This window comes from Papio anubis, chromosome 2 (assembly GCF_008728515.1).
Source record: "Papio anubis isolate 15944 chromosome 2, Panubis1.0, whole genome shotgun sequence".
Classification (NCBI taxonomy): domain Eukaryota; kingdom Metazoa; phylum Chordata; class Mammalia; order Primates; family Cercopithecidae; genus Papio; species Papio anubis.
In genome coordinates, this window is record NC_044977.1 from 184,006,426 (window position 1) to 184,019,264 (window position 12,839).

The following is a 12,839-nucleotide window of genomic DNA, read 5'->3' on the forward strand; positions in this document are numbered from 1 at the left end:
ACATCTTCATCTGCTCCAGTCTGAAGCTGCTATATATAGGCTTTGGTTATGAATGTTTTTTCCTATGAAAAGGTCAGACCTTGCACATGTACTGTCAATGCATAGCCCTGCGTATTAAGGAGCAGACGGGCAAGTTTGTAAACATCATTGAAATATTACTGTTATGGGGAAAGCTTGGCAGTTTGGTGAAAAAGTAATGGCCTCCAAACTCTCTTTGAGAGAAGACAGGGAAACCTCTCTCTTGTGATTACAGAAGCACTTTCCTTCTGGCTAAAGCAACATGTCACTGCCAGCCCACATGCACAGAAGCAGGCTGGGACACTCCCAGCCCCAGATGTCTCGTACATGTGGGTGCACACAGTCGCCCCTATCAGAGAGACACTAGGCTGCATTAACTCCTCCTTCCCACTTCAAACCCCCATGGAACATCTGGAGGTGGAGCTGGGGAAGGTACCTTGGCCAGATCGATGCAAACACAATTTGGGGTTTCCGTTTGTACACAGGGTGCAGCAGCCACCCTTGGCCAACATCAAAACACCTGAGAGAATGTGGGGAGAATTGAACTCTTACTTTTAAGCCAAAAGTTCATAGGTTCAAATACCCCTCTGAGGTCAGTTGCTCCCTAAGGCTAACCCTTGAGTCTGAATGCTCTGAAAAGATTGAGCTGCTCCAGGAAAGAGGCCTGATGATTCAATTTGGATCTTTATTCAACAAGACCAAGTTCTTTCCCAGAATGAAATTATTTAATAACTATGTGAAACAGATGAGATATTCACTTTTTTAATAAACAAGAAATTAAAGTCCAAAGAGGTAAAATGACTTTACCCAAGTTCACTGGACAGTACAGGAGATGAGCAGACTTCATGACCAGGTCATCTTCCCATGAGGTCTGCCTCCTGTGGATTCAACCAGATATTCTTGTCATATGCCCCAGGAACCAGCGCTGAGATGGGCAATGTTGCCATAGAAAACAATAGATGGCATTGTGGGTGTCTTCAATTCGTTCATATCTACCTGTTAAGACAAGCCTCATAGAGGGGACATTACAAAATGGGAATCTCCAGGCTATAGTGAGTAAAGTATTAGGCTGAAGGTCAGAAGAATCTGGCTCTGGTTTTAAATAATGTTACTTACTCATTTACTCACACATTTATTCTTTCAATAAATGTTCATTGAGAGTCTGTCAGGCCTCAGTCTAAGCACTGAGAATATAGTGTTGTGAATAAAAAGAGATACAGTCCTGACCTCATGGAGCATAGACAGACTGGTGGCCTCCTGTGTGTACATTGCAGATCATACCTCTCTACATATATGTATAATATATAGCAATTATATATGCATGTGTGTGTGTGTATATATATGTATATATATAGCTTACCCCTTTATCTGCCCCCTACCATGCAAGCCCATAACAGCAAGAGCTGTATTTACTCCATTTGTGAATCTTGTTGCTTGGCACCAAGTGGGTACTGGTTGAAAAATGATCTGTAAGGTTTCCTCAGTCATTCATTGAAAAGAACACAGGATGCTTAATAAGAATTACAAGTGATTTTGGTGACTTCACCTATTTCTTTACTAACATGTTTACTACTGAAGCCTTGTTCTTGGGCTCCACTGAGGAGGCCACAGATGCAGTAACTCCTTCATATCTTCCACCTCTAACACCTTGTGCCATCTGCCTGGCTGGGCCCCATTTACCTAATCTAGCTCAGTCTGCCCCTCCTGAGGGTGCTTGTCTCATCTCCCAGTCCTGAACCTCCCTCATCCAACCCCTGGTGATCCCCACAGAGTTTTCTCACTGACAGCAAGGAAAAGTTTGAGGACTTTGGAGGTTGCCAATATGGTGACACTGAGGCAGTGAAATTCCTAGATTTGAATAATGCAAGGACTGAGCATTTGTAGTTAAATAAGAAAGAAAAGAAAAAAAACCTCATTGTAGCGATAAAAGCTATCCAAGAAAAGCAGGCTGCTTCACTGGGCAAGGAATTCCCTATGGCTGGAGGAGTTTCCCAGAAGCCAGGCCACCACCCCAATGAAGCAAAGGAGTCAAGTGTGGGACGGAGGAGGGTCACTCCTGAGGCTCCTGTCAACTTCAGCTTCTATGGCCATGTCTCCATTCTTCGTCATTCTGAGAATGAGTGATGCACCAAATCCCAGAAATTTCTTTCCCTTTTTTCCCAGATAAGTCTAAGTTGAAAAATTAACTTTTATTTCATTTATCTTTACCAATCCACAGACTACAGTAATTGTGCTGATCCCAGGTAAACGTCCACCTCCTATTTCATTAGTTCAAGTCTCTTCAAATTCTATTTTTGACACACTATTTACCTGCTCCAAAATCCTTCACAGTTGCCCACCCACTCCAGGCTAACACCCTGTCACTTTAGCCTGGCACTCTGGGCCCTCCACCATCAGGCCCCAGAACATCACCTTTTCAGCCTCACCTTGAACTGCTCTTTATCCACCTCCTTGATTCTCTACTCTGTTAAATGCACAGCCACGGGAACACTCCTCCTCTTTTCCATTTCCACATTCTTCTTTACATTATTCCAGTACCAATCATATTTATAGTATCTTATTTCTTTATTCTTTGGAGTATTTTCTTATTTGCTTATGCTTCTGGAGAGCATGGACTGTGTCTTCATCAATACACAGCCAGTGCCCAGTCTGGCACTCAGGCCATGTATTGGTTTGGAATTAAATGGAATTAGAAACATTTTTTTTTTCATGGAGGGAGGCAAAAGAGCATATTGGTTAAGAGCACAATTTTTGTAGCCAGACTTCCTCAGTGTGAGTCCAAACTTTACTATTTACTAACAAGGTGACTTTGACCAACTTACTTAAACTTCTTGGAATTCAGTTTCCTCATCTGTAGAATGGGAATAATAATAGTCCCTGCCTGACGTTACGAGTTGATTTTTATAAAGTGCTTACTTCCTTGACAGGCAGGCACAGAGCTCTCCCCTTACGTAGTACCTATTCATTCTTCAAGGTGCCCCTCTATTTCTCCCTCCTCCACAGATATTAACTCTATTTTCCATGTATAAAGCACTTTAGAGTTTACGAAGACCTTTCATATGTGTTTTCACATTTAATCATCACGGTGGTATGGGAGGTAGGTGTTGCTGTCCCCGGAGAGTTTTGGTGACACAGGTAAAGCAGGGGGAGGGCGGAGGGACGGGAGCCCAGAGACTGGTTTTCTATGCAGAGTATGAGCAGCTTCAATGTTTTTCCTCCATTCTGAACCAGTGGGATGGTACAGCACTTTCAGCATGTCACCAGGTAAGCCTCATTCTTGCCTTAAGGGTCCTTTATGGTTGCACCAAAACCCAAAGCCAGTGCTGTTGTTCCTGCTGTGCCCAAGCATGTTATTTGCATTTCCAGACCAGGCTTAGTCTTATTGCCTCTTCAGGTGAGGAGGGACTTACTGGTTCATGCGCTCTCTGGAGGCTTTGCGGTTTCATTTCACCTGCTGCAGATTGTTCTGTGACCTTTCCTCCATCGCCGGACGCAAACCTTTCTCACTGCGAGGTATTAGGTAACTGCGGAACAGAACATCCAAGTTAGAAGGCATTTTGGAGATCATTAAGTCCAATTCTTCAAAACCATCTTAAGGAGGAATGAACACTGAGTTCTAGGAAAATAAACTACTTGCCCAAAGACTTTGCTAGTTTGTATGCTCCTCAGGGCAGGGCCATGTTCAAGCAATGAAGAAATAGGGATCAGACACTTGCTTTCAAAACGCACACTGTCCAGTAAACTACATCCTACTCATCTTAACATCTCAAGTGTCTAACCCAGGGCCTAACACACATAGTAGGTGCTCCATAGATGGCTCCTGATTAAGCGAATAAGTGAATGAATTAATGAATGTCACCTGCTGAGCCAGTGCCAAACCTTGAACTTAAGATTTCTGTGCTGGGCTCCCACTGCTCCTACTCTCTGCCTCCCCCATTCAGACTCATAGTAAGGTTCGAGTAACAGCCAATAAACATGACAAAAATGCATGCAAATATTCAATACCCATCATATTTATTCACAATTCACAAGTGTATTCCCAGTCTTCTTCTATAAGACTCTCTGTCTATATCATGATGTGACAGAAGCTAAACAGAGAAACAGGGCTTCCAGCCGAAGAACAGCACTGACAGAGCCAGGAACTGCCTCTTGGAATGCCAGTACTGCCTAAAATGTTCCCATGTCCTTGCTCTTCAAATAGGAACCAGCATATGACACATATGGGCTCATGATGGATATCTTAACATGTTTCAAATTTTGCCTGATTTTCACTCATTTCATAGAATGTCTAAGCTAGAAAATGCCTTGGAGATCATCAGGCTTAATAATTCTTTTATAAGACAGATAGAAATCTGAGAGTCGTCAGAGGGGGAGTGTTTCATGGTCACACAACCTGTCAGTGACTCAGACTGACCCCAAACCCAGGATTCCTAGATTCCAGCTAAGAGTTTCTTTCTGTGCCCCATACTGCTGGATTCAGCATGAAGCCACTAGACCAGTCAAGTGTAAGCTTCTTGAGAGCACAGGCTGTATCAATGGTTTATCTTTCTCTCAGATGTCTAGCTCAGCGACTTGCATGTCACAGAAACTCCTTCTCTACCCAGCTCTGTGGAGTTCTCACAGCTTTCATGTTCACCATGAGCCCCACATTACATATGAGTGAGCCTCATGTTGCTCAAATGGACAAAGGGCTCATGGCCTCAGAAAAATGGTAGCAGAACTTGAACTCAGATGATTGGACAGCTAATTCATGCCCTTTCTCTGTCCTACATAACCCACCCAATAACTTTGATTACCAAGTGAATAAATGATTATGGGATGAATGGTTGAAAGACTGACAAACAGAAATCAATCACTCTCTCCCGAAAAACAGATTATAAAAAATGAATAATCTAGACCCTCATTCAGTAAAAAGTCCTTGCTTGGACCCCTGGTGGCCTGCTTTAGCTCTCTCACCTTTCATTTCCCTTCATTTGACACCAACATGTGTGTTTAGGGAAAAAGAAAAGCTAACAACGCTCAACCTCTGTGTTCTTTGAGGGGTCAGTTTTTCTGATGTTAATCCTGTCCAATTTGGGTGATTTTAAAAAGTACAAAGACAGACATTTAAGCCATGCAAATTCCCCCACCCAGAGATTGTCAGTTGTTAACATTTTGGTGAATATCCATCATCTTTTTAAAATCTCTTTTCCAAAGCTTATAAATAACGTTTTAATGGATTTATACTGAAAATCAGTGCATGATAAAAATTTGTTTTTGTCATTTAATAATAAATCACAAATATCTAATTAGGTCGCAAGTTGATCAAGTGGGAGAATGAGCATAATATTTTGACAACGTTTGATCAGTTGAGTAACACACAGATGATGAGATTGCCAAACATTGCTTTCCATTGATGGTTTAAGGACCCAGAGAAGCCATATTACCAGTCCTTGCCTGGGCTCTTCTGCTTCTAAGAGGACCATGGCTACAACATGGTTAAGGTATGAGTAATTATAATAGCTTAGAATAACAGCTTACATTTTGCTAACCTCTTTTATAACACACACACACACACACACACACACAGAATAACATGTCAACCATTGTGATCAATAGGCAGAGAAGGAAACCTCACATATCTCATGTTCCTTGCACAACCCTGGAAGAGAAGCAGGTTCATGTCATTGTTTTAAAGATGAAAAACTTGAGGATCAGGGAGATCATGTGACAGTCCGGCCTTTTGGATTTTCGCTTCTTTGTTCGTTTGTAAATAACATCTTTAGACACAAAATAAAGAAAAATGAACCAAAGTTCAAAGAGGAGTTCTTATGATCGAAGATTAGAAAAAAATTTTACTCGTTCATACTAGAGAGACTAACTCATTCTTGATCTTTCATTCCAGACCACTCTTTATAGCCACCACACTGCCTCCTGACTTAAAACACCTTTGAAAGTTTTGGTGATTTTAGCTAATTTCATGTAACATTTTTTGATATATACATATAAACATGCTGCGTTCTTTCCTGCCCCACCTCTATCAGCAACGAGTGCTGACGGTGCAATCTGCAGCCTCCACGAATGGGCTGACTGCCTGTCACGTCTGTGAACAAGGTTTAATTTGATTAACTTGGGCTACCAGTCAGGACGACCTCCCTGCTCAGCGAGGCGAGGGCTGCTGGATATGGCTGGCTGGAGGACCAGAGAGCAGTTGTGATTCATTTCTGCCCCAGGCACCCACCTGGCGGGCCTGGTGCAAGTGCCGTGGGATCAGGGGAAAGTGAGAGGCTGCAGGCGCCCCGGCTGTGAGCTGAGCTTCGGGAGTAATAGTGAGAAGAGGGATGAGGGCAGCAGCTGCTGAGGTTGATATTTATATAATGACTGTGTTTGAGGCAGGAAGTGAAACCAAAGTTGTGCTGAGACACTTTCCTTCCCCCATACCACTGCCCACGGCGGCTCCGGTGGGTGACCCAGGGAGAGCCTCAGCGATGCAAACCAGGCTCCAGCCCCTTACTGGGGTGTCAGAGCTAAGGTTCTGTAGGGTCCAGAGGCTCCCCTCCCTCTCCATATTATTGTTCCTCCTTTCTCTCCACTTAGTTCTGCCTTATGGTGGAGAGAGCATTGCTGCACCCCTGCAGCTTTGCAGGAATGCCATAAGGGACTGTGGGACAATATCTACAAAACACAAAGCCAATCACTGGAGAATCAGCATTAAAACTCTTTATTACTTTTCTATGACCACTTCCAACACCATCGCCTGTGGTTGTTGTGGATTGTTGTTTCCTGACTTTTATACCTGCCTCAAGCCAACTTTCTGCCTGGTTTCTCTTCCTTCCTTCCAAGCATTCATACTTTTTGGAACCACCTCAGACCTCACAGCAAATGTCCCCTTCAGTGCTTTCCTTTCCTCTTGCTTAAGCCCAGGTTTAGAAATTCCATTCTTACCTGTCTACAACAAAAAGACATTTTAATATAGATGATGGTCCATCTAGAGAGGCCGTCCTATTCTGCTTCTCACTCTAGTGTTGGGAGATTATTTGAAACATGGAGTGTTCACAGCTGAAAAGGACTTAAAAACTGTCTAGCCTCTGCTTCTCAATGACCGAAGGAGAAGCAAAGACCTTGTTAGAAGTGCAGATTCCAAGGCCCTACTTCAGACCTGCTGAATCAGAATCTGCATTTTAACAAGATCTCCAGATGATTCACGTGGACATTACACTTTGAGAGGCACTGTCTTATCCCAAGATGCTTATTAACAGGTGGAAGAAATAAGGGCCCAAAGAGGAAAATAGACAAGCGCAAGGTCATCAGCAAAAGAATGCCACCAAAATGGAAGTCAGCAGTCTGTTTAGTTCGAGTCCCTTTCCTCTGCATGAAGCCTTAATAAAGATATAGTTCCAATGCCAGCACTACGAAACAAGCAAAGAAATCTCTTCTCCCTTTTTGTTTTTACTCTAAACTTCATCTATGGGTATGTTTTCAATTTATTCAACTAACAGAAAATCAATACAAACGATTTCACAACACCGCTTTTGAGTGCTTGTCTGTCTAGGTTGCCATGCTAGTGGCTGAATTCCATAGTCCACTGTACTTGATCAGGTATACTTTCCCGATAGTTTATTTGAAGTGAAGTTTCTGAGTGCTGGCAAGAAAAGAAAGATGTGCCGGGTGTGGTGGCTCATGCCTGTAATCCCAGCACTTAGGGAGACAGAGGCTGGCCTATCACCTGAGGTCAGGAGTTCGAGACCAGCCTGACCAACATGGAGAAACCTCGTCTCTACTAAATATACAAACTTGGCCGGGCGTGGTGGTCTATGCCTGTAACCCCAGCTACTAGGAAGGCTGAAGCAGGAGAATCACTTGAACCTGGGAGGCGGAGGTTGTGGTTAGCCGAGATTGTGCCATTGCACCCAGCCTGGGCAACAAGAGCAAAACTCCACCAAAAAAAAAAAAAAAAAAAAAAAAAAAGGAAGAAAGAAAGAAAAGAGAAAAGAAAGATGTGTTGTCAGATGTTACAACTGGCCCTAGCTTTGCGCACCAGAGATCTTGCCAGGAAGAACTATGAATGACAGCACATTTTAGAATCACAAAATGACAAAACTGGAAGGAACCATAGAGATCATTTTATCCAACCCCTTCAAGTCTCAGATGGAGATGATGAGCTACAGAGGGAAATGACTTGCTCAAGTTCATCCAACAAGTTAGATGCAGATTTGGGGCAAGTGTTCAAATTGCTGGCCTATCAGGTCAGGGCTCCATGCTGTGTACTGCCACCTCACCTAAATGGAATGAACAAACTAAGTAAACAAATCACCTGGACTGATGACATTTACTCCAGAATTCTGGAATAAGTCATGGATGAAACTGGGGAGCCATTGTCCAGAATGTGCTGCCTGTCATTATAAATGGTCACTGAACCAGAGGGAGCGTCACACTGTCAGTAGGATTTCCACCAATATGAAGAGCTACCTGGGAATTACAAGCTAGTAAATCTCATTGCCATGTCTGGAATTCCTAACAAAGAGTGGGATCATGGAAATGTAACAAACAACTTGTTATGGAAAAAACAACAGAAGGATTTTAACAAACCAATGTTCTTTAAGAGTCTAGGACTAGGGATAAGTAGGGAACTATTGAAACTCAAATATTTAAATTTTCAGAGATTCAAGATTACTGTGATTAGATTTTTACATCAAGGAACAGCTTGATTGCAGAACTATTTGGTATAGTACATGTCATCTTTGACAAGGATCATGGAAACAATATAGTAATATTTGATTGCAACTCCTTTGAATAGAAGATATTAACATAAAGATCACCAGAAATCAGAAATCCAGTCAATAAGACACTGACTTGGATCTTACTTCATATTTTAATGAAATACATGGAAAAGTACAAAGTCGTGAAACATTCACTTTTGCAAATGGCACTGAACATTTCTAGTCATCACAGTGCCTCATTTTCAGATTACATTAAAGGTTTCACCATCAGTATTTTATTGATGTTTAAGGCACCCGTGCAAGGTAAGTAGAAAGAAGTCTGTCATCTAAATTTGAGACAAGAGACCCAAGCCTCAGGAAGCAATGTCTTTTCAAAGTTTATAGCCCTTGAGTCACAGTTGGACTACTCCAAATCCACACTCTTTCAACTACACAATGTTGCTTCTGGGTAAAGAAATACTACAACACACAATAACTGCTAATATCCACACACCTCTTTGTATCTTTTTTTTTTTTTTTTTTGTAGAAATGGTGGGGGGAGTCTCACTGTGTTGCCCAGGCTGGTCTTGAACCCTGGGCTCAAGTGATCCTCCAGCCTCAGCCTCCCAAAGGGCTAGGATTATAGATGTGAGTCACTGCACCCAGTCTGCACACCTCTTTGGAAGTTACAGAACATCTGGACAATTCCGTGACATGGGGAGAAATACAACTAATTGTTGCTGAGAACCCACTATATGTAAGCTGGAGCTATCTATATTCAATGCTATACATAAGTATCTCACTGAATTATGACAAGGACTCTGTGAGGAGGGTGTTCTTTTTTTCTTTTTGCGTAATAGGAAATTGAGAAAGGTTAAGCAACCTGTCCACAGTCACAGAGCTAGAAATTGATAGAGCTAGGGTTTGAATTCTGAGTCGATTCAGGTTCAAATCCCTTGTTTCCAGGTCAAGTATTTCTATTATCTCAATGTTACAGCTGAGGAAATTGACTTAGAGATGTTAATGAGCCACGATCTTAGAGCTAATAAATCATAGAGAAAGGATTCAAACTGGCGTCCTCACAGGACATAAAGATCTCAGAAGAATGAGGAAAAAAATGTAACAATTGAGCTTCAGTTCTGGCAAATATAAAGTAGTCCTCTTAGGTGAAATATACCCCAATCTCTATTTATAAAATGATGGACTCTAACGCATCATAGCTCAGGAAGCACATTGAAGTCTATTTCATTTCACTTTCACAAATATGTATTAAGTACAACTTCTGTACCAGGTGTCACACAGGACTCTTGTATGGATCATCTTTTTTCTTTTTTTCTTTGAGTCTCTTAAGTTTTTTATAGTATTGCTTTCCTCATTATTAGTGACTTGTACAGTGTTACAAGCTAATAACGCCAGAAATTGTGATCAGCTCTGACAACATTGAGCTCCAGTGGCTGTATAAGCTGAGATGCCCAGAGGAACGTTGGGTCTCATCAGAAAGCGTATGGAAGCCAGATAGAAAAGGCATTATCCCATATTCACATGAAAGCAGTGTGTGGGCTCAGAAAAAATGTGGCAGTTCTATTCATGGACCTTCAAGAAAAATTTAGTAGAGCTGGGGAGGTGGGAGAAGGACAGAAAAGAACTATTCAAATCACCAATATGACGGAGGCTTGTTGGTATAAATATAGATTTAACAAAATTAGATTTTTCTCAATCAAAAAATGAGCAGACTGAGAAGGCATATAACAATACTTGATAGAATGGAACTATGCACTTAATCAGCAAATCTCAGAAAAACAGAACTATCCCAACCTCCCCTTACCCCAAAGTTTGCAAGAGTTAATTTTAGAGCAAATAAAAGAAAGTACTACTTTACATAGTAGAGAGTAAATTTAATGAGCAAGACAGGTAGGGACTAGCTGGTAGCACAGATACATAAATGGGTTCAAAAAGGGATTATTTAAATACCAGGACCTCATAAAATCCACATGGGTGTATTAAAGATATGGGGGACCTTAAACATCACCCAACCTAAACTACTACCTCATGAACATCTGGCATCTACTTGGTCACCTCCAGTGGCCAAGAGCTCACTCTTTTCCAAGGCAGAACATTCCAGCCTTGACAGCTCTGCATGTCAAAAAGTTCTTTCTAAGTTGGGTGCTGTGGCACACACCTATAGTCCCAGCTACTTGAGGGGCTGAGGCAGGAGGATCCTTGGAACCCAGGGCATTCTAGGCTGTAGTGCCTGGGAATAACCACTGCCCTCCCTCCTGGACATCATAGAAAGTCCCTGTCTAAAAACAAGTTCTTTCTTAGGTTTAAACAAAACCTACCTCCATTTATTATATTCATTTTGACTTTATTTCTGTATTTGAGATTCCACTCAATAAATCTGAATGCTTCATTTTTACATCCCTGCAGGTATTTAAATTCAGCTGTTAATTGTGGTTGTTGAAGTCAATGTCATGAACAGAAATCAAATTTTCTCAGAAATTGTTTAGGGGGATATTCAAATTCTAAAAGAAGAGTATTATGTGGCACTCCAACTTGGAAAGGACCAAAGGAATAAGCATTGGAATGGGAATCAGGAGACCTACCTTCTAACTGGGTTCTCTGACTATTTATATGAAAATTCATGTCACTGTATCTGCCACTAATTAGCAGATGGATCTTCCAGGGCAGGGACCTCACATTTCTGGACCACAATTGTCTTAATTGTAAGATAAAAGGGTTGAGCAAAATAGTGTTTATTCTCCCTCTGTCACTGACTTGGACTCAGTTAACCAGTGGTGGTTCTGAGATCCAAACCTACTTCATTTTGAAATCCCCTTTAATATACCGTCACTGGAAAAGAGTTGTACCAATCCCTTAAGATGGACCAACCCAGCTGGGTGGCAATTTTACTGACCATGGTTACTGGTCACTAACTGTTCCACCTCCATTTCCTGTGAAAGCAAGTTCATCTCGGGATAGAGCAGATTTCATCAGATTTTCATTTGTTTTGAGCTAAGCTGCTTACTAGTAGCCAGAGAAGGGTTGATAAGGAGAAAGGAAGCAACAAACGAACAGACCGAAATTTCGTTCCAGATCTTAAAATTGACCCATGCATGGGATAGGACCCTTCCACAGACATATTTAGGGCCAGTGACTCTGGTCTTCTCCCTACATAAATGGAACTCACCTGAGCAAGGAGTTTTCTGCCTGTGGAAACCCTATATGAATAATGATCCCCAGCATTTGTGTGGAAGAAGGCCGCACTAGCCCAGGGGAAGCACTGGAAAGCACTTAGGTGTCTAGAGATTCCAAGGGTCTCCCAGCTGGTCAATGTCATGGCTAAGACTGAAACAACGGTCTTGGGACTCTGTTCCTAGAGTTCCCCCATTAGAATGTATTAAGCAGCTACTCCGTGCCAGGTACTGTGCTAAACTCTTCAATACATCTTATCCCCTTTAATCTCTGTTATAATCTCTGGGAAAGCAGGGATTTCAGCTGTCTTGTTTATAATTTTATCTCAGTCTCAAGAACATCACCTGACACTTAAGAGAAGCTCAACAAATATCTGTTAAATAAATTTAAATAAGCAAATGAATGAAGTAGATGTTAATACCCCCATTTTAAAGATTAGGAAATTAAGGCTCAGAGAGATCAATGGACTTGACCAAAGAAAACAAACAGTAATAGCAGAGCTAGCATTTGAGCACAGGTTTTCTGATGTCAAGGTCAGTGCTCTTCCCAACACAGCGTAGCCGCCTCTCAGCTTAACCACCTTAAAAACCGAAAATAAAATCCGGTTTAATCCTTTCAAAAACATAAAGTAAAATTTGTGGAGCAAGCATACATTTCTTAATGCTCATCTTTTTTTTAGCCATTCAAAGCGTTCAGAAATCATAAGTGACCATGAAATATTTTCCCACAAAAGCAATATTAAAGAGATTCAAAAGGATTCCATTCAACTGGAAAACAAAAACAAACAATAGTAGCCACAAAGAAAGCTGGCAAATTTCATGGAAATCAGGAATGTCTTTCTGATGGAAGACATATTTTCCCCCAAAGGTCCTGTGGCCCTGGAGAACACTGGTTCGAAATGTAAGTAAGTAAGGGACAGAAGCTGACCGTCAGGGAACAGTGGGTTAGGAG

At 41.7% G+C, this 12,839-nt stretch overlaps 1 long non-coding RNA gene across 1 annotated transcript; it reads right to left on the minus strand.

Moving 5' to 3' along the window:
* Window positions 1-767: 767 nt before the first annotated feature.
* LOC108584741 lies at window positions 768-7,740 on the minus strand. Its single transcript, XR_001900227.3, has 2 exons — window positions 6,239-7,740; window positions 768-3,542 (listed from the first exon to the last, which is right to left on the minus strand). It is a non-coding gene; the product is annotated as an uncharacterized LOC108584741 (long non-coding RNA).
* Window positions 7,741-12,839: the final 5,099 nt, after the last annotated feature.